At 44.7% G+C, this 23,106-nt stretch overlaps 1 long non-coding RNA gene across 1 annotated transcript; it reads right to left on the reverse strand.

The window, feature by feature from the left end:
• Positions 1-4,717: 4,717 nt before the first annotated feature.
• Positions 4,718-19,594, reverse strand: LOC135050472 (uncharacterized). The gene is made up of 4 exons (XR_010241617.1): positions 19,516-19,594; positions 16,247-16,291; positions 13,084-13,186; positions 4,718-4,956 (listed from the first exon to the last, which is right to left on the reverse strand). It is a non-coding gene; the product is annotated as an uncharacterized LOC135050472 (long non-coding RNA).
• Positions 19,595-23,106: the final 3,512 nt, after the last annotated feature.

A 23,106-nucleotide genomic window follows, 5' to 3' on the forward strand; every position in this document is an offset into this window, starting at 1 on the left:
TCCTGGGAGCCTTCCTCACAGCGGAGCTGAGCAGGAAAATGGCGCTGTGTGCTGAGGAGAATAAGCCCCGCCCCCTATTTCGGCGGGCTTTTCTCCCGGAGTTTTAGATATCTGGCATGGGTTAAATACATACATATAGCCTCAATGGCTATATGTGATGTATTCTTTTGCCATAAAGGTATTAAATATTGCTGCCCAGGGCGCCCCCAGCAGCGCCCTGCACCCTCCGTGACCGCTTGGTGTGAAGTGTGTGACAACAATGGCGCACAGCTGCAGTGCTGTGCGCTACCTTCATGAAGACTGAAGAGCCTTCTGCCGCCTGTTTCCGGACCTTCAATCTTCAGCATCTGTAAGGGGGGTCGGCGGCGCGGCTCCGGGACGAACCCCAGGGTGAGACCTGTGTTCCGACTCCCTCTGGAGCTAATGGTGTCCAGTAGCCTAAGAATCCAATCCATCCTGCACGCAAGTGAGTTGAAATTCTCTCCCCTAAGTCCCTCGATGCAGTGAGCCTGTTGCCAGCAGGACTCACTGAAAATAAAAAACCTAAAAACTTTTTCTAAGCAGCTCTTTAGGAGAGCCACCTAGATTGCACCCTGCTCGGACGGGCACAAAAACCTAACTGAGGCTTGGAGGAGGGTCATAGGGGGAGGAGCCAGTACACACCACCTAATCCTAAAGCTTTATTTTTGTGCCCTGTCTCCTGCGGAGCCGCTATTCCCCATGGTCCTGACGGAGTCCCCAGCATCCACTTAGGACGTTAGAGAAATATGTGTATACTGTATTTAATCTTCTAAGTGCCTTTATTTCATTCTTATAATAACTAAATCACTTTATTGTTTATTTTTTTATGTAACTGAATTCAAGTTTCTTAAAGTTTTAGTGCAAACAGTAATCGGAAGTCTGCTGAATTGAAATAATGGGTTCAATTTACTAAGATGTGAGTTCTATTTAAGATGGGATGTTACCAATGGCAACCAATCAGATTCCAGGTATTATCTTCTAGAAGATGCTAGATAACTGAGAGGTAGAATCTGATTGGTTGCTATAGGCATCATCCCATATTAAATAGAACTCCCATCTTAGTAAATTTACCGAGGGTAAAATGTTTTGCTGTAGCATGCCTCCGGGCTGGACACTTTCGGCAGGACAGTCATGAGCCCTGTGGGCTATCCCGCTATCCTGGCAGTCAGGACTTGTGACCCTGTGACTAGAATGTGTTGGGAGGTCTGTCTGGCTGACCACTTTCATACACAGCAATGGAGGCTAGTGCTTTATTGCTGTATAAATATTAGACATGCCACCAGGGGAATGTGGTTCTCCCCCCAACATCATCCTCATCATGATGCAGACAAGTCCCAGTTTTGGAGACATCATGTCTGATTCTCAGCAAAAGATTTTTGTGAGGCATGTTTCAGACGCTACCAGAAATGCCACCACTGTCCAAGCTCTGTAAATTACTCACCCTGATGTTTTACCTTTCCCTCTACCATTCCTGTTCTTTATCTTACCACTTCCCGACTGTTTCAATTAGAGATGAGCGGGTTCAGTTCTCCGAGAACCAGACCCACCCGAGCATTGCGATCCGAGCCGGAATCCAAGTCTGGCCTGGGGTTTACCATCTGACTCGGATCTCAAAACAAGGCAAAACGTCATCCTCCCACTGTAGGATCATCGCAGGTTTTGGATTCTATATAAGGTACCCAGTGATCGAGCCATTTTTTCCGGCTGTGGAGGTTGTAGTGAGCGGATGTATTCATGTGTTGTCTGTCCAGGGGTGCTCCAGGGGTGATGTTTGCTCTGTTTTGTCCATCAAAGGGCTGGGACTGCTAAAGGGGTACCTGTGACCTGGGCTGCTGTGTTCATGGGTACTCTCTCCATCCATGAAGGGTCTTCTGTATAATCAACGTACTCAATACTCTTACAGTGTACTATAATCATATATCATACACATAATATATTATAGCTAAATAAAATAATATATAAATATATATATATATATTTATATATAGATGTGAGACAGATGAGGCGGCACTCAGAGTCTGATAAATAAGTGATCTTTGTATTGGCAAAAAAGTTGACGTTTCGGGGACGTGCTCCCCTTCCTCAGACGCGTCAACTTTTTTTGCCAATACAAAGATCACTTATTTATCAGACTCTGAGTGCCGCCTCATCTGTCTCACATCTGTATTCTGGGGTAGCCCCCCGGGTGGAAGGCACCGGAGCAAGGTATTCGTTGCTGCTAGAGGAGTGCCGGAGTTTGCATGAAAAGGATATATATATATATATATATATCTAGCGGAGACAAGGGCGCCTATTTAGTGTTTAAATAATAATATAGAAAGAACCAAGTGGTAATGTATGGATGTCACTTATTTGATACACACAATGTCTTTGGTCACATGACCAGTATAAATATGTGGAAAGAAATAGAACAGAAATAACATAGCACGTACAGTTTTTAGACCATATTCCACCATAAAATGCAGTTGTATCTAAAAAACCTCCTAAGGATAAGCAAATCCTCACTAAACATCCACCAACAGGGTTTCTAAAGGTTTTTCACATATTTTGAATACAACATATAAAACATATAAAAGAAAAATGGTAAAAATGCAAGCGTACAGAATAAAAACAAGAATTAAAGCTTATCAATCTGTATATGCAACCGGATACATCCTATTTTCCATATAAATCCAATAATGGTAAAAGTGCAAACGTACAGGAATATTATATTAAAAAAGCTTATCTGTCCAAGCTTATCAGTCCGTATATGCAATCGGATACATTCTGTTTTTCATATAAATCCAATAATGGTAAAAATGCAAACGTACATGAATGTTAAATTGAAAGAGCTTATCTGTCCATAAAGAGGTCTCAGGTGCAGCAGTCCAACGCGTTTCGTAGCAGTTTTACTTCATCATGGGGATAGGGTCAGTGAAGAAGAGTAGCCGTATTTATACCTGTACACAATATGAAGGTCTAGCATATTGCCAGGCTGGTGGTGACCTCACTTCCGGTGCTTGCAGCTGAACAGAGTGCACAGTGATTTCTTCACAAACACTGCCATTTCTTTCTGGTCTAGCAGATGTGGCCTGGGTTCAGAAGCCACTCGTCTCTAATTGTTGGGTCCGTGTAAGTGCTCATTGACACAAACAGACAGGGAGACCAGGAGATGAGTTTTTATATATATATATGGAATAAAAATAGAGGAATTGGGTGCCCTAGGATTATATCAACCCCAGAAGATTGGAAAGAACCTCAAAAAGTTATACAATAAGATTTATTTAGGCTTTAAAATATAGAAATTAACTGTTCATTTATAAAAATTTATTAAAAAAATACAAGAGCATACATAGGGGTAAATTTACTAAGATGGGAGTTCTATTTAAGATGGGATGTTGCCCATAGCAACCAATCAGATTTCAGGTATTATCTTCTAGAAGGTGCTAGATAAATGAGAAGTAGAATCTGATTGGTTGTTATGGGCAACATCCCATCTTAAATAGAACTCCCATTTTAGTAAATTTACCCCATAGTGTCCATCATATTACATAGGCAACAAGATGTAAATCTCCTATGCTTTGTGGAAGAATGTAGTCAAACTTCTGCTGTGTCTTTAATCTTCCTTGTAGAATGTTCGGAGATAACATCAGAAAACAGAGTAATAACCCCATTCCTATGTTTAGTTTCCTCTAACAGGGAACTTAGTGGAATCAGGCAGCCAGTTTCTTTAGTATTCCATACGTTTCTTATATTCTATTAGAACAGCGCAGGAGGGGAGTATTGTTTTTGTGTGTGTGTATATATATATATATATATATATATATATATATATAGACCCCTTGATGAAGACAGACCAGACGAAACGCATTGGGTGATTCCTGCTACTATTGATATCCTCAGATAAGCTGCTTTTTTGCTATACCGAATATTCTATATATATGAATTTTGCTGTATAATTTTAGCCTCTTTTTATTCCTCATTTTTAGTAAAAAAATATTTTTAGCACCACTATACCTTGTCTTTTACATGCCTTTTAGAATGTTTCTTAAACAATTTGAAAACATTTTTTAAAAACATTCTTATACGGTGTATTTTTATGTTCAAATCCTTTTTTTATATGTACAATTGTCCTAAACGTTATTTGTAATAAATCCCTCTGCTTTGAGAAATCTTTTGCATAGTCACTTAGATTTTGTACCACCTAAGGTCGCTTGGATCTTATCCGCTTTTTCCAATATATATATATATATATATATATATATATAATTTGTTGGTTTTTTTGGTGCTAAACCCCAGTTTACTATAATATTATTTATGTAAATTGTGCTAAACCCTGGTATGTTATACAACATTTTTTTGCACAAGGATAAGAGCGCTCTCCAGATACCATGTTCAATTAATAGACACCAGTCAAATATATAATGATATTAATCACCATAAATAAATGGGGTCCTCTGGACTGAAGTAACAATGTATTAGTGAATTCCCCCTTTAAATAGTGTTCTTGAATATAAGATGCAAGCTTCTTTAATGCTTTTTGCACCTGAAGGACACTTGTCTCCCTATCCCAAACACTTTGCACTGATAAGGGTGGGTATAGACACTCAAAAAGCACAAAGCATAGTGCAGCGATCCTTTATAAAAAGACACATTTAATGTACAAGATGCACTTACAATGAAGAACAGTTTACAACAACATATTATAAACCTCCACTCGGTATAACAGCATACAGTATAACATCACACCGGGGGATTCCTGGAATCTCAGGTGTTCAGAATTGAATAGGTTCCAAGCTCCAGATGCCCAGTTCCAAACAGGAATCCACATGAGTAAAGTAGATGGCAGCGCCTATGAGTCCACAAGCAAACACATGAGCCATGCTTAACGCATTTCACACTTGTAGTCCTTTGTCAGAAGCGTGGGTGATGGCTCTCAGTGTCTCTATGTAAACCCTAAAATGATAAAACTCATTGCCGCTATTCAGTGTTTTCCCAATACTGCGCATGCCTTCTTTATCAGGTTAGTAGGATAACCCATTACACAGAAACGGTCGGAGATTTCATCTAATTGTTGCTCACATATCTACGCCTCTACAGTTTCTTTTGATTCTTGAAAGCTGACTAAAAGGTTTCCCATCTAGCCAATTGGCATAGTGTTGGCGATTTTTTTTTATATAAAACTATTTGAATCAGTGGCCTTTCTGTAGGTCTTTGTGTTAACCGGTCCATTTAAAATATAGACACTGAGGCCCAAAAATGCCACTTCACTTGATACTGCTAATGAAAATAAGACGAATGGACTTATTATTAAAACGAAGTCCTTCACAAAAAAAAGGGATTCTTCAGTACCTTGCCAAACAAAAAAATGTCATCTACATAGCGCTATGAGGACACTAGGCTCACCACCAGACCACCCCCTTGCCAAATTTGGTGGTCTCCTCAGAAGGCCATAAATAAATTGGCATAACTGGGGGCAAACATAGTGCCCATAGCAGTGCCATGGGCAAACCTAGTGCCCATGGCAGTGCCAATTCGCAAGAAGATGGTACCATTGAAATAAAAGTCCAATTTTTATTTGGATTAAACAAGTAAATAGTAAAATACAGCTACTTCCGTAGCAGCTCTACTGTGGTGTAATGTGTATAAGGGGCTCAACCATAATGTAATGTGTAAAAGGGGCCCTGCTGTGTGGCATAACATGTATAGGGGGTACTACTTTGTGGCATAACATGTACAGATAGAGCCACCTTTATCTTGGCCTTTAATAGGATTAAATGAGCCAGGGCAGTCAGTCTTAGGTGGTCATTCCGAGTTGTTCACTCGCTAGCAGTTTTTTTGCAGCCATGCAAACGCTATGCCGCCTCCCACTGGGAGTGTATTTTAGCTTAGCAGTAGTGCGAACAAAAGCATCGCAAAGCGGCGGCAAATTTTTTTTGTGCAGTTTTAGAGTAGCTCAAAACCTACTCAGCACTTGCGATCACTTCAGACCATTCAGTTCCTGTTTTGACGTCACGAACACACCCTGCGTTCGCCCAGCTACGCCTGCGTTTTTCCTGGCACGCCTGCATTTTTTTGAATACTCCCTGAAAATGGTCAGTTGACACCCAGAAAGGCCCACTTCATGTCAATCACTCTGCGGCTACCAGTGCGACTGAAAAGCTTCGCTAGACCCTGTGTGAAACTACATCGTTCGTTGCAATAGTACGACGCGTCTGCGCATTGCATCGCATGTGCAGAAGTGCCATTTTTGCCTGATCACTGCGCAGCGAACAAATGCAGCTAGCGATCAACTCGGATGACCCCCTTAATCCCCTGCTGTAATGACTTAATCCCCTGCTGTATTGTTCTCTCTTATTGTATTGCAGCTGAGATCAATAGATGAAAGGCTTATGCTAAAAGCCATAGTGTACCTAGGCAAAACATAGAAGTCAACATAATCGTGGCTCCATCTGTATAAGGGGTACTACTGTGTGGTGTAATGTGAATTGGTACTATTGTGTGGCCACGCCCTTCCCATGAAACCACACCCCTATATTTTAGTTGAACTGTCCATATTTTAAGCATGGTGGCACCAAAAGGAAACTTTTGTTACACAAGGTCTAGAACTGGCTCTGTCACCAATTTAGGATTTAAAAAAAAAAAATCCTTCAAATATAACATGCCACCACATGTTGGCCAGGCCACCAATTCAGTACAGGTGAGGGGTGCGCCAAAACATACCTTTGCTCCAGGCACCATGGCGCTTAGCTAAACCTCTGTATCTAGAGAACAGCTTGATATCTGCAGCTATACTGTATATGTGTTTGTTTTTTTATACTTTTATACTCCCTATAGAATGTTGCATAATTTTACACAGAGGTCCAAAGCTGAGACTGTTACCCATTAATGAGCTGTCTCATCAGACTATATCAGTCCTGTTTCCCGGATGATGCAATACTTCCACCTGCAGAATACAGGTTTTCAGAATCTCTTAATTAGGTTGGGTACACACTGGGTAAGATTCAGGTCCCAACACTGTTGTGGTAAAAGCCTAAAGTACTGATGTTTGGAACCTTGCCCATGTGCCAAACCCATACTGCGTGTCACTGCCATTTTGTGGGAGTGCAAAGGTGATGGAGCTGTGGTGACCAGTCTGCGTAACATCATGGGTTACTCAGCAGGCCGATGGTGTAGCAGATTATCTAATGCTGCATTCTCAGATGCAGCAGACGATCACACATGCAAGCAGGAGACGTCTACTTATACCAGACCCCCCAGCTGCATTATCATATCTGAGCATTACCGCTGCCTCCTTGGATGATAAAGCTATCACCATACGAATCACCCCCACTATGCTATTTGTCATTTGTACAGCTGACTACCGACCTAAGTGCATCTGTCTGTGTGTACATAAGATATGTCTGTTAACAAGGTCATCCCTGCAGCACAGCTGATATATCATGCAGAAATACAGTGTCTGTAAATCTGTATTTGGGTATGGCCAACCCTACATCCATCACTATTCCATTGAATATGACTACTTAAATAGAGATGTCTGTTGACTCTTGTGTTTTGATTTTGGAACTGTATTAACTTTGAGTTTTGGTTTTGCTAAAACCACTTTCACGTGTTTTGGTTGGATATTAAAAATAACATGCATAGTGTAACAAACCAAGTACTTCAGCAACACTACCGCTTTTGTGGCTGAAGTGCTTGGTTTGTTTGGGCCCCCACAAAACAAGCTACCAATGGTATTAAGGCAGCTAAGCTATCAGTGCTGCCAATGGTCTGTACAGTTGCATGATGTCATCATTATTGTCATCCTCACTGTCACCCTCATCATCCTCACATAGTATTAATTCATCCCCACTGGAATCCACAGTCTGTACTTTGGTCTTCTTCCTGGAATTTGTAGTTAATGTTAAGTAACATCATCTTTTTCCACAATTTGAGGAACTAGTCTCCTACACCGATTGCTGACAAGGTTCTCGGGTAGTGCTGAAAACGCTCTCCGAGTACACTCTGGAGAGTGGGCAGCTTAAGTAATGCAAAGCCAGTTTGTAAAAGGGCCTTCAAATTGCCTTTTTCCTTCCAGTAATCAAAAGGAATCTGTGATTTGCCTGTTTGTACACTGTCATTAAAATAATCCTCCACCATTCTTTGGATGATGACCGTATCAAATGGAGTTACGGTAGAGATGTCACTAATTTTGGGCAGTTCTTTTTGACCCAACCAGATGTCATAATGTTGTGTTGACTCATCTGCAACACCACTGGGTCTAAAGGACTTGATCTATAAGTTCCTCCATCTGCTTAAGCATATAAAAGGTGGATTAAACCTTGTTACCACCTCTTGCTTCAGCTGGTGTCCGGAAAAATTGAACTGTTGTTGCTGGCACTGATATCTCCTACATGTTATTGCTGAATGCTGAAAAGTCCCAAAATGTTTTGGCCTACAGACAGCATCTCCGGCATGACTCTGTCATTTCTTAAACTCTGTACCACCATGTTGATTGTGCGAGCAAATCATGACATGTGTTACAATTCACCCAGCTACAATGCTTTCACATTATTTGTGGCATTATCAGAAATCGCAAATCCTGGAGAGTCCAAGCGGAGTAAGCCATGTTGATATGACATACCTTAGTTTCTCTAAGAGGTTGTCAGCGGTATGCCTCTTAGTGAAGCCGGTGATACAGAGTAGCCTGCCTCTGAATGAGCTAGCATTGCTTGTTAGATGCTGCTGCTGTTCGTGCTGCTGAACATGATTCATCTTCCCAGTAGGCTGTCACAGTCATGTAAACTTTAGTTTGTGTGGTTAATCATATCTGTGGTTAAGTGGGTACAATTGCATTATGTAGGCCAGGGCCGAAAACTGGGATTTATGACGCCCGGGTCAAGGCAGTAATTATGTCAGTATATAAATGTGTTTTGTTTATATATATATATATATATATATATATATATATTAGGGATGAGCGGGATCAGTTCCCTGAGAACCAACCCCTCCCCCCCCCCCCCTCCCTGAATTTCACGCCCCGAGCCCGGCTCAAATTTTTACGCCAGACTCAGAATCCAAAATGAGGCAAAACTTCATCATCCCGCTGTCGAATTCTCGCGGGTTTTGGACTCCATATAAGGAGCCGCGCATCACCGCCATTTTCACTCCAGTCCTGGAGAGTGTAGCGAGAGGATGTGTCCCCTCAGTGTCTGTGCGGAAAGTGGTGTGGCACATGGGGTGGCGGCCTGCTCTTATGTGTCATTCCATTTCTGCATTGTGCTACATCAGTCCAGTGGTGTTGTCTTGTGCTGCATCAGTTCAGTCACAGTGGTGGTGTCCTGTACTGCCATAACTCCAGTGCTGCTGTATAAATCCAGTCCAGTGCAGTGGTGGTGTCCTGTGCTGCATCAGTCCAGTGGTGGTGTCCTATGCTGCATCAGTCCAGTGGTGGTGTCCTATGCTGCATCAGTCCAGTGGTGGTGTCCTATGCTGCATAAGTCCAGTGGTGGTGTCCTGTGCTGCATCAGTCCAGTGGTGGTGTCCTATGCTGCATAAGTCCAGTGGTGGTGTCCTGTGCTGCCATAAGTCCAGTGTTGCTGCTGTATAAGTCCAGTGCAGTGGTGCTGTGTTGTGCTGCATCAGTCCTGTGGTGGTGTCCTGTACTGCCATAAGTCCAATGGTGGTTTCCTGTGCTGCCATAAGTCCAGTGGTGCTGCCGTATAAGTCCAGGGGTACTCCCGTATAAGTCTAGGGGTACTGCTGTATGAGTCATGGGGTACTGGCGGATAAGTCCAGGGGTACTGCTGTATAAGTCCAGTCCAGTGGTGCAGCAGCATAAGTTCAGGGGAACTGCTGTATAAGTCTAGTGGTACTGCTGTATAAGTCCAGGGGTACTGCTGTATAAGTCCAGGGGTACTGCCGTATAAGTACAGTGGTGCAGCCGCATAAGTTCAGGTTTACTGCCGTATAAGTCCAGGGGTACTGCCGTATAAGTCCAGGGGTACTGCCGTATAAGTCCAGTGGTACTGCCGTATAAGTCCAGTGGTGCTGCCATATAAGTCCAGGGGTACTCCCGTATAAGTCCAGGGGTACTGCTGTATGAGTCATGGGGTACTGGCGGATAAGTCCAGGGGTACTGCTGTATAAGTCCAGTCCAGTGGTGCAGCAGCATAAGTTCAGGGGAACTGCTGTATAAGTCTAGTGGTACTGCCGTAAAAGTCTAGTGGTACTGCTGTATAAGTCCAGGGGTACTGCTGTATAAGTCCAGGGGTACTGCCGTATAAGTACAGTGGTGCAGCCGTATAAGTCCAGGGGTACTGCCGTATAAGTCCAGGGGTACTGCCGTATAAGTCCAGGGGTACTGCCGTATAAGTCCAGTGGTACTGCCGTATAAGTCCAGGGGTACTGCTGTATAAGTCCAGTCCAGTGGTGCAGCAGCATAAGTTCAGGGGAACTGCCGTATAAGTCCAGGGGTACTGCTGTAAAAGTCTAGTACTGCTGTATAAGTCCAGGGGTACTGCAGTATAAGTCCAGGGGTACTGCCGTATAAGTCCAGTGGTGCAGCCGCATAAGTTCAGGTGTACTGCTGTATAAGTCCAGGAGTACTGCCATATAAGTCCAGTACAGTGGTGCAGCAATATAAGTTATGGGGTACTGCCGTATAAGTCCAGTGGTACTGCCGTATAAGTCCAGTGGTACAGATGTATAAGTCCTGGGGTACTGCCGTATAAGTCCAGGGGTACTGCCGTATAAGTCCAGGGGTACTTCCGTATTAGTCCAGTCCATTGGTGCAGCCATATAAGTTCAGGGGTACTGCAGTATAAGTCCAGGGGTACTGCTGTATAAGTCCAGTGGTACTGCCGTATAAATCCTGGGGTACTGCTGTATAAGTCCAGTCCAGTGTTGAAGCCATATAAGTTTAGGGGTACTGCCGTATAAGTCCATATTTTACAGCATACAGCAGTTTGCTTTTAATTTTTAACAACTGCACCCCTGAATTTTTACAACATACAGGGCCAGTGTAATGCTATTTGAGCAGCAACACCCCTATATTTTACAGCATACAGCAGTGTGCTTTTAATTTTTAACAACTGCACCCCTGAATTTTTGCAACATACAGGGCCAGTGTAATGTTATTTGAATAGCAACACCCCAATATTTTACAGCATACAGAAGTGTGCTTTTAATTTGACAACTGCAGCCCTGAATTTTTATAGCATTCAGGGCCAATGTAATGTTATTTGAACAGCAACACCCCTATATTTTACAGCATACAGCAGTGTGCTTTTAATTTTTAACAACTGTACCCCTGAATTTTTATAGCATACAGGGCCAGGGTAATGTTATTTGAACAGCAACACCCCTATATTTTACAGCATACAGCTGTGTGCTTTTAATTTTTAACAACTGCACCCCTGAATTTTTACAACATACAGGGCCAGTGTAATGTTATTTGAGCAGCAACATCCCTATATTTTACAGCATACAGCAGTGTGCTTTTAATTTTTAATAACTGCACCCCTGAATTTTTACAACATAGAGGGCCAGTGTAATGTTATTTGAACAGCAACACCCAGATATTTTACAGCATACAGCAGTGTGTTTTAATTTTTAACAACTGCACCCCTGAATTTTTACAACATACAAGGCCAGTGTAATGTTATTTGAACAGCAACACCCCTATATTTTACAGCATACAGCAGTTTGCTTTTAATTTTTAACAACTGCACCATTACATTTTTACAACATTCAGGGCCAGTGTAATGTTATTTGAACAGCAACACCCCTATATTTTACAGCATACAGGAGCAGTGTGCTTTTAATTTTTAACAACTGCACCCCTGAATTTTTACAACATACATGGCCAGCAGCACCCCTATATTTTACAGCATACAGGGAGACAGTGCCCCTGCCCCCTGTACAACACAGTGACAGCCAGGACAGCAACACCCATGTATAGCTGCAGCACATGAAACACCAGTGACAGCCAGGACAGGGACACCACAGTGACTGCAGCAGCACCCCTACAGAGCACACACTAACCCCACCCCACGCCGCCACCCACAGAGAGAGTCCGGAGTGAAAATGGTGAAAATGGCGGTGACACACGGCTGTTTATATGGGATTCAAACCCCACGAGAATCCGACAGCGGGATGATGACGTTTTGCCTCGTTCTGGTTCCCGAGCCGGAACTCATCTCTAATTTATATTCTGTATTATGGGAGGTTCAACCTTTTCCTGACAACCCATGTTATTTATATTAAATATGTTTGATACAGCCTATACCATAGGTTCTCAAACTCGGTCCTCAGGACCCCACACAGGGCATGTTTTGCAGGTCTCTTTAAAGAATCACAAGTGAAATAATTGACTCCACCTGTGGACCTTTTAAAATGTGTCTGTGAGTAATTAATACACCTGTGCACCTGCTAGGTTACCTGCAAAACATGCACTGTGTGGGGTCCTGAGGACCGAGTTTGAGAACCTGTGGCCTATACTATAGACCATCTATATATTCAGTCTATCAAAAGACTAATGTGTACATATATGTCCAGGTTCAGTACTAGGTTCATCAACCACTTCCTCAGACTCCTGCACTTGTTCCAATGTTCTGTAGAATGGGAAACTGGAAAGCATTTCAAAACCTCCCTCTAGAAATCCTGCGTTTGCCCATGAAATGGGCAGGGATATTCAAATGGATCTCATATTGAATGTTGCTCATATTTACTGTGCTGCAAACGGGAAATTATGAGCCATAAAAAGTAATCTCAAAGCAGCAGGACAGTAGCGCAAGTGACCTTCTGGGACACCATGCACCTGTTTTTGCGTCCTTATACATGTTTACAGAAGAAGCATGTGGATTATCTGTTAATATGGCAGCATGTAAGGACGTGCTAATTTTGTAAGGAGACACTGTATAAACAAAAACATGAGATTTTGCTTTGTGAGAGAAGAGATGTAATTTAGAACTGAATCAGCAGATGGAGCATTTATTGGGACATTCTCCAGTTAGTGGCTGATCACAGTGGCTCTTATCTGAAAGAACATGTACAGTTGTAATAACAGGTATAGATGGGTAGAGGTGGTGTGGGTGGTCATACCTTAACTCTTCAGCTGTACCCGTCTGTCTCGCCCAGATCTCACCGATGCAACCCTAGGCAGAAGAACGGAAACCCAAAAGAAGCCCCAAAGAAGTCACTGCACCTGAGGATGGTAACCACTGTTTTATTTTACAGCAAGATTCAGGATCAGGTTAAGTTTTAGAGTTAGAGTTAGGATTAGGGTTAGGTTAAGGTTTACAGTTAGAGTTAGGATTAGGGTTAGGTTTAGGATTAGGGTTATGTTTAGATTTAAGGTTAGAGTTAGGTGTAGGGTTAGGTTAAGGTTTAGAGTAAGAGTTAGGGTTAGGTTTAGAGTTAGGATTAGGGTTAGGTTAAGATTTAGAGTTAGAGCTAAGTTTAGGGTTAGGTTGAGGTTTAGAGTTAGAGTTATGGTTAGGTTTAAATTAGGATTATAGTGAGGGTTAGGATTAGGGATTAGGCTATATTTAGTATTAGGGTTAGGTTTAGTTTTATGGTTAAGGTTATGGTTAGGATTAGATTTAGGGCTAGGGTTTAGGTTAGGGTTAGGTTTAGGATAGGTTCAGGGTTAGGTTTAGTGTTAGGGTCAGGTTTAGGGCTAGGTTTAGGGTTAGGGCTATGTTTAGATATAGGTTTAGAATAAGGTTTAGGGTTAGGATTAGAGCTAGGTTTAGGGTTAGATGTAGGTTTAGAATAAGGTTTAGGATTAGGATTAGGGCTAGGTTTAGGTTTAGATGTAGGTTTAGAATAAGGTTTAGGGTTAGGATTAGGGCTAGGTTTAGGGTTAGATATACAATAGGTTTAGAATAAGGTTTAGGGTTAGGATTAGGGCTAGGTTTAGGGTTAGACGTAGGTTTAGAATATGCTTTATGGTTAGGATTAGGGCTAGGTTTAGATGTAGGTTTAGAATAAGGTACAGGGTTAGGATTAGGGCTAGGTTTAGGGTTAGACGTAGGTTTAGAATAAGGTTTAGGGTTAGGATTAGGGCTAGGTTTAGATGTAGGTTTAGAATAAGGTACAGGGTTAGGATTAGGGCTAGGTTTAGGGTTAGACGTAGGTTTAGAATAAGGTTTAGGGTTAGGATTAGGGCTAGGTTTAGGGTTAGATGTAGGTTTAGAATAAGGTTTAGGGTTAGGATTAGAGCTAGGTTTAGGGTTAGATGTAGGTTTAGAATAAGGTTTAGGATTAGGATTAGAGCTAGGTTTAGGGTTAGATGTAGGTATAGAATAAAGTTTAGGGTTGGGATTAGAGCTAGGTTTAGGGTTAGATATACAATAGGTTTAGAATAAGGTTTAGGGTTAGGATTAGGGCTAGGTTTAGGGTTAGACGTAGGTTTAGAATATGCTTTAGGGTTAGGATTAGGGCTATATTTAGATGTAGGTTTAGAATAAGGTACAGGGTTAGGATTAGGGCTAGGTTTAGGGTTAGACGTAGGTTTAGAATAAGGTTTAGGGTTAGGATTAGGGCTAGATTTAGATGTAGGTTTAGAATAAGGTACAGGGTTAGGATTAGGGCTAGGTTTAGGGTTAGACGTAGGTTTAGAATAAGGTTTAGGGTTAGGATTAGGGCTAGGTTTAGGGTTAGATGTACAGTAGGTTTAGAAAAAGGTTTAGGGTTAGGATTTGGGCTAGGTTTAGGGTTAGATGTACAGTAGGTTTAGAATAAGGTTTAGGGTTAGGATTTGGGCTAGGTTTAGGGTTAGATGTACAGTAGGTTTAGAATAAGGTTTAGGGTTAGGATTACAGCTAGATTTAGGGTTAGACGTAGGTTTAGAATAAGGTTTAGGGTTAGGATTACAGCTAGGTTTAGGGTTAGATTTAGAGCTAGATATGGTTAGGGTAATGTTTAGGGTTATTTTTCGGTTTAGTGTTAGATGTAGGGTAATTTACCGCACAGTTAAAAACTGGCATTTTAGCCCAATAACACTATCGGCTAGACAATTACAGTCCTTTTTTACCATGTGGTAAATGACCCATTAATGGGTGATAATACATTGGATTTGGGATCATTTCCTAATACCATGTGTTATCAGACAAAAAATGGGTCTCCTGTGGCATTTTATTGGGGATTCTGCTTCACGTACATAATCCCGGATAACTGCCAGGCTATGGGGTAATAGGATAGCCCTGGGGGAATCCATTAGCTGAGGTAATTCACCGCAGCTAATTGGATAGCCCCCATATTATCTTATTTAGCAGAGAAAGTTGAGATGTTTCCAAATTCTTTGATCTTGGATTTCCTATGCTGTAAATATAGTTTTGGACTAGTAATATATAAGAAGATATGACCAGGAATGGAAATACTTTTATCCAAGTAAGCAGGTTTCTGCACTACGCTCATGAATATTTGTGATTTAGGTGATCAGATAATGCAATAAAACAATATAAAGGAAAACACAATTTACTCAATTCAAAGACTATGGGCTAAATGTAATAGGGTCCCAGTTTGTAAAATGTGCAAGTTTACAGCTAAACTCGCTTATTTTTATAACTTGGTCAATGCAATAGGATGCAGGAACATGCAAACTCGCTGGGACCTGTAGTGCCTCCAGTAAAAGACTATTTTTTCAGAACTCAAGCTGAATGAAGTATCAACTCACAACCACAGCCATGGGGTGCCTGGAATAGCCCTGGGCTTCAGCAATGGCCTTGGGTGTCTGGAGAGGGGAGGGGGGGATTTATTGCAGGGGTCCCCACTTCCTCAGGACACCCCATCCGGGGCTGACTAGTTAGGGGGGGTTAATGCTAGCCACAGGGACCAATATAAGCATGTCCCCTGGTTGTAGCATTACCTCCCTAGCCAGTGAAGCCCAGTGCAGGTTTTAAAAATATGGGGGACCCCTATGTCTTTTTTCCCTTGTATTTTTAAAACCAGGACCAGTCCAAGAGCCCTGTGCTGGTTCTTAAAATACAGGAGAACCCTACACAATTTTTTCCCTGTATTTTTTGCCCCAGGACCAGCTCAAAGAGCCCAGGGGGGTACCCCATGTCATTTTTTATTATTATTTTTAACTATTCATTAACTTATACAGACATAAGCATGCACAGATCTCACTGATATTTGCTTGAAGGTGCGAGTTTGTCCCACACAATAACCCGGACCCTATTACATTTGGCCCTATAAATCTTCCAGTGCTGAAACGTTCCATTCAGGAGTCATATAAAATACTCTTTTTACCACAAACCTCTATACTGACTGACGTGGGATAAAGGGGTTGTTGTCTCCTGGTCTTGAAGAAACATGAATAGAAATCCATTAAAGACAAAGAAGCGGCAGTAATTAAGTATACATATTTATTTCTATTTTTATGACAAAAATACAGATAATTGCAAACTGGCGCACTATTATCATATGTGGTAACACTAACTGAGTAATACATGTAAACTCCAACTTTCTATGTGACCATAGCAACGTAACATATATTTGTTATAAATAATGAAAGATTCATATCCAGGCACGGAGCGATCTCCTGAGGAATACGCCAGAGTAGAGGACGCAAAACTGTCACCCAGTCCTACTGTTATTTATTTAGTGACTGCAATGTAGGAATTATTGCGCTGGTAATATGTATTAGTCTATTGGAGATACAGGGGTACATGTATTAATTGTCACGGTATCAGCGCACGTCATGTGAGATGTCATTATCAGCACTGCTATCTTAGCACGCCGATGGGCCACCCAATGTATGAACGGTAAGTAGCACTGACCATTCTGACACCTGCAGCTATCGATTCCGTCACCTGCAGGTGGTGTTTCCCTATTCACAGCCACTGTAGTGGCTGCTGCGGCTGCCGTGGTCCAGGCTGCATGGGAGATCTCACGATAGTGGAGCCGGCTGGGTGTGGAGACACAGGGGGAGATGTACTAAGCCTTGAAAAGTGATAACGTGGAGAGTGGTAAAGGACCAGACAATCAGCTCCTAACTGCCATGTCACAGGCTGTTTTTGAAAAATGACAGTTAGGAGCTGATTGGCTGGTAGTTTATCACTCTCTAATTTATCACTTTTTAAGACTTAGTACATCTGGCACTCAGAGCATCAGCACTAGGTCAATGTACTGGGGGTTCTAGCAGGGATCACCAGAGGGGGGGAGCGAGATGTTAGTACATCTCGTCGGTACTGTTTCCTGCTTTGCCTCGGTAAAGAGAGTGAAGCAGGAGGTGTTATAGCAGCATATGTTCCGCTTTAATACATCTGCCCCTCAAAGAGGTGTCTGCCTACTCCTGGGTTCAGGAAGGTATTGTAGCTGGTTGGCATTTTGTTAAGTCATCTACAGATCCTGGGATCAAGGGGTTTCTGTACTAAGCTTTGGAGAGAAATAAAGTGGACGGGATAAAGTACCAACCAACCAGCTCCTAACTGTCATTTGTGCCTATCTTTTCTGCACATCTCTGATTAAATCTCAAAATATTTCCAGCAGTATACTGTATACTGCTGTACCTCTGTATAATGCCCACATGCAGGGGCGTCAGAACGTTTTTAGGTTGGAGGGGTAAAATATAATCTGAGTTTGGCGCCCCTAGCTTCCCAGCACAGTGTGACAGTGGGTGACATGAAAGGCGTATGTGTCGGTGCATCATTATGATTATGAGCATTACCAGCAACATGGTAAGCGTGGGATCTGTTTGGATACCGGCAGTCGAAATACCTACGTCGGAATCCCGACACTGCTCGGAATGCTCTACTTGGCATCCCGAATAGGATCACAATCCCGGCGCCGGCGGGGAGGCAGATGTTGGGCAGAGAGAGGGGGGACAGATGCTGGGCAGAGAGGGGGGAGGGACAGATGCTGCGGAGAGGGGGACAGATGATGGTCAGAGAGAGGGGGGACAGATGCTGCGGAGAGGGGGGCAGATGATGGTCAGAGAGGGGGGGGACAGATGCTGCGGAGAGGGGGGCAGATGCTGCAGAGAGGGGGACAGATGATGGGCAGAAAGAAGGGGGGACTGATGCTGCGGAGAGGGGGGGGGGACTGATGCTGCGGAGAGGGGGACAGATGATGGGTAGAGAGAGGGGGGGGGACTGATGCTGCGGAGAGGGGGACAGATGATGGGTAGAGAGAGGGGGGGGACTGATGCTGCAGAGAGGGGGACAGATGATGGGTAGAGAGAGGGGGGGGACTGATGCTGCAGAGAGGGGGACAGATGATGGGTAGAGAGAGGGGGGGGGACTGATGCTGCGGAGAGGGGGACAGATGATGGGTAGAGAGAGGGGGGGGGACTGATGCTGTGGAGAGGGGGACAGATGATGGGTAGAGAGAATGGGGGACAGATGCTGCGGAGAGGGGGACAGATGATGGGTAGAGAGAGGGGGGGGACTGATGCTGCAGAGAGGGGGACAGATGATGGGTAGAGAGAGGGGGGGGGGACAGATGCTGCGGAGAGGGGGACAGATGCTGCAGAGAGAGGGGGGGGACTGATGCTGCGGAGAGGGGGGGACAGATGATGGGTAGAGAGAGGGGGGGGACTGATGCTGCGGAGAGGGGTGGCAGATGATGGGTAGAGAGAGGGGGGGGACACTGATGCTGCGGAGAGGGGGACAGATGATGGGTAGAGAGAGGGGGGGGACTGATGCTGCGGAGAGGGGGACAGATGATGGGTAGAGAGAGGGGGGGGGACACTGATGCTGCGGAGAGGGGGACAGATGATGGGTAGAGAGAGGGGGGGACTGATGCTGCGGAGAGGGGGACAGATGATGGGTAGAGAGAGGGGGGGGACACTGATGCTGCGGAGAGGGGGACAGATGATGGGTAGAGAGAGGGGGGGGGACTGATGCTGCGGAGAGGGGGACAGATGATGGGTAGAGAGAGGGGGGGGGACTGATGCTGCGGAGAGGGGGACAGATGATGGGTAGAGAGAGGGGGGGGACTGATGCTGCGGAGAGGGGGGGGACTGATGCTGCAGAGAGGGGGGGGGACTGATGCTGCGGAGAGGGGGACAGATGATGGGTAGAGAGAGGGGGGGGGACTGATGCTGCGGAGAGGGGGACAGATGATGGGTAGAGAGAGGGGGGGGACACTGATGCTGCGGAGAGGGGGACAGATGATGGGTAGAGAGAGGGGGGGACTGATGCTGCGGAGAGGGGGACAGATGATGGGTAGAGAGAGGGGGGGGACACTGATGCTGCGGAGAGGGGGACAGATGATGGGTAGAGAGAGGGGGGGGGGACTGATGCTGCGGAGAGGGGGACAGATGATGGGTAGAGAGAGGGGGGGGGACTGATGCTGCGGAGAGGGGGACAGATGATGGGTTAGAGAGAGGGGGGGGGGACTGATGCTGCGGAGAGGGGGACAGATGATGGGTAGAGAGAGGGGGGGGGACTGATGCTGCGGAGAGGGGTGGCAGATGCTTGAGAACCATGTAGCCGTCAGAGAGAGAGAGACAGCAGCTGCATAGAGAGGGTGGTAGAGACAGCCAGGAGCTATGGAGACAGAGGAGTCAGGTTGAATACTCACATTTGGACAAGGGCCATGCTGTGAATGTTGTGTCTATGTTCTCTACATCCTCCGTGTTCCAGGGGGTCAGGGGAGCATGTGACAGCTCCTCCAATCAGGGGCTCTTCTAATCATCATGTGCCAAGCTCCTCCAATCACTGCTCAGCACATGTTCTTCTGACCTTATTGCTGATATCAGGGAGGGGAGGAGACGAGAGGCACCGCAGTCAGTTGCAGGGACTTCCCCTGCTGCTGCTCTCACAGTGAGTACAATCTAACCCCTCCTCCCATCCCTGTGCTGCCGGCGCTGCTGCCGGTCATGCAGTGTGACAGGCGCAGCGGCGCTGCGGCAGCCGCAGCAGCAGAGTAGCAAACCAGGGAGAGCGCCTCCCTGCTTTGCAGACTGAGCGGGTAGTGCCGGACCTGGGCGCCTCTCTCATGTTTGGGGGGAGCAAGCTGCCCCCTTGCCCCCCCTATTCTGACGCCCCTGCCCACATGTATGTATGTATACTGCTGCACCTGTGTATAATGCCCACATGTATGTATGTATACTGCTGCACCTGTGTATAATGCCCACATGTATATATACTGCTGCACCTGTGTACAATACCCACATGTATATACTGCTGCACCTGTGTATAATGCCCACATGTATATACTGCTGTACCTGTGTATAATGCCCACATGTATATATACTGCTGTACCTGTGTATAATGCCCACATGTATATACTGCTGCACCTGTGTATAATATCCACATGTATATACTGCTGCACCTGTGTACAATACCCACATGTATATACTACTGCACCTGTGTACAATGCCCACATGTATATACTGCTGCACCTGTGTATAATGCCCACATGTATATACTGCTGTACCTGTGTATAATGCCCACATGTACATATACTGCTGCACCTGTGTATAATACCCACATGTATAGACTGCTGCACCTGTGTATAATGCCCACATGTATATACTGCTGTACCTGTGTATAATGCCCACATGTACATATACTGCTGCACCTGTGTATAATACCCACATGTATAGACTGCTGCACCTGTGTATAATGCCCACATGTATATACTGCTGTACCTGTGTATAATGCCCACATCTATATACTGCTGCACCTGTGTATAATTGCCCACATCTATATACTGCTGTACCTGTGTATAATGCCCACATGTACAGTATATACTGCTGCGCCTGTGTATAATGCCCACATGAATACAGTATATTCTGCTGCAACTGTGTAAAATGTCCACATGTATATACTGCTGAACCTGTGTATAATGCCCACATTTACTGTATATACTGCAGCACCTGTCTATAATGCCCACATGTATATACTGCTGTGCCTGTGTATAATGCCCAAATGTATATACTGCTGCACCTGTGTATAATGCCCACATGTATATACTGCTGCGCCTGTGTATAATGCCCAAATGTATATACCACTGCACCTGTGCATAATGCCCACATGTTTAGACCGCAGCACCTGTGTATAATGCCCACATGTATATACCGCTGCACTTGTGTATAATGCCCACATATACAGTATTAACCACTGCATCTGTGTATAATCCAATCTGCACTCCATATGCATGGTCTCTCAGTGCCTCCGGGGTTTGACGGTCAAAGTCGTAGCACTAGGAGAAACTTTTCCAACTCGCTGGCCGCTTTTTGGCACCAGTTCCCCGAGCAGTAGACTGAGCAAAGTTTAAATCCCTGCCAGTACAATTAGACCAATTCCCAGCTGTGGCTGGGAAGGTCCGTAAACCTGGACCAGAGCCGTGTGGTTGAGAGCCCACCGTGCTGTCCCTCAACCACACCTCAGAGCCCCTATCCGGTGTTTGCACTGAACCAGGTTCTTTCACCGGGTGGTCTTCAGTTTGCCGGCTGTTGGGATCCAGGCGCACAGTACACCCGGCGCCAGAATCCCGACACCCGGCATACTGACACCTTTTCTCCCTCTTGGGGGTCCACGTCTCCCCTGGAGGGAGAATAAATAGCGTGGTTCGCATATAGCACCACCGCTTGCTGCGCTGTCGGCAAGCCGGTGGTCGGGATCCCAGCGCCTATATGCTAAGCGTTGGCAACCTTGCCCCCGGCAACTCATACCACACCATTTTTTTGCATGTACATCAGTTTGACCAGAGCCATACAGTATGTGTCCGCGAGGAGCGAGGTTGGAAAACACTGCTCTATCCTTTCTGCAATGACATGTACAGTAAGTGCACTGGTGCAGCAATAGAGGTCTCCACAAGCCCAGAACATATATGATTAGAGCACGCATGGGGTACAGAGAAGAGATGGGGGTAGGACAAGCATGAGAAGGTCAGTAAATGGCAGACAAGAGACCAGGAGCAGAAGGATGGGGCTTCCAACTTCTGATGTCACTTTGTATTCTTATTACCAGGCCTGATGCTCATTTATACCACTACCTATCAGTCACTGATGGTCAATTACAGCAGGATATGGAAATACATGAGATGCCTTCACCCCCTAAGTCATTGTAACTTTTTTTTCTAAATAAATATATCATTCATTACATTTTTTATGACAGTCAGTGGACATTGGAGCCGCCCTAATTATGCGTTTCACGTTTATGTTGCAATGCTTTTATGATGTGCACTTGTGAGTCTGTAAGTGAAATTACCTCCATATAGGCCCTCATTCCGAGTTGTTCGCTCGGTATTTTTCATCGCATCGCAATGAAAATCCGCTTAGTACGCATGCGCAATGTTCGCACTGCGACTGCGCCAAGTAACTTTGCTATGTAGAAAGTATTTTTACTCACGGCTTTTCATCGCTCCGGCGAACGTAATGTGATTGACAGGAAATGGGTGTTACTGGGCGGAAACACGGCGTTTCAGGGGCGTGTGGCTGAAAACGCTACCGTTTCCGGAAAAAACGCAGGAGTGGCTGGAGAAACGGTGGGAGTGCCTGGCGAACGCTGGGTGTGTTTGTGACGTCAACCAGGAACGACAAGCACTGAACTGATCGCACAGGCAGAGTAAGTCTGGAGCTACTCTGAAACTGCTAAGTAGTTAGTAATCGCAATATTGCGAATACATCGGTCGCAATTTTAAGAAGCTAAGATTCACTCCCAGTAGGCGGCGGCTTAGCGTGTGTAACTCTGCTAAATTCGCCTTGCGACCGATCAACTCGGAATGAGGGCCATAGAGCACCTACTGCAGTCAGTACAAAAGTTGTCCCATTGGAAGTATCGGATGACTCCCCAAAACAGACACCTACTGGTCACTCACAAAAGAACAAGGCTCAGTCTAATTAACCAGAGATTCATCCCACAAATGCCCCTGCCCCTACTCGTGAGTTGAATTATTTCTGCTAAATACAAGGCACATGAGAGCACCAAGCCTGCATGATAGCAGGAATTCCCAGGTCCCCCATCAGGAGATGCTACTACATTTAACGCAAACTGCCACCTTGTCATGCAGATACACGCACCTACCTTAGAAACAGGCGTGTCTGTGCAAGAACTGGAACATGATGTCACAATATAAGTTTTGCATTGCAGAGGTATATTTTTACACAATTCTAAGTAACCCTTAATAGGTTAGCACTATATTAAACAAGAGGGTTATATGCCC

Source organism: Pseudophryne corroboree, chromosome 2 (assembly GCF_028390025.1).
Source record: "Pseudophryne corroboree isolate aPseCor3 chromosome 2, aPseCor3.hap2, whole genome shotgun sequence".
In the NCBI taxonomy this organism is placed as follows: Eukaryota; Metazoa; Chordata; class Amphibia; order Anura; family Myobatrachidae; genus Pseudophryne; species Pseudophryne corroboree.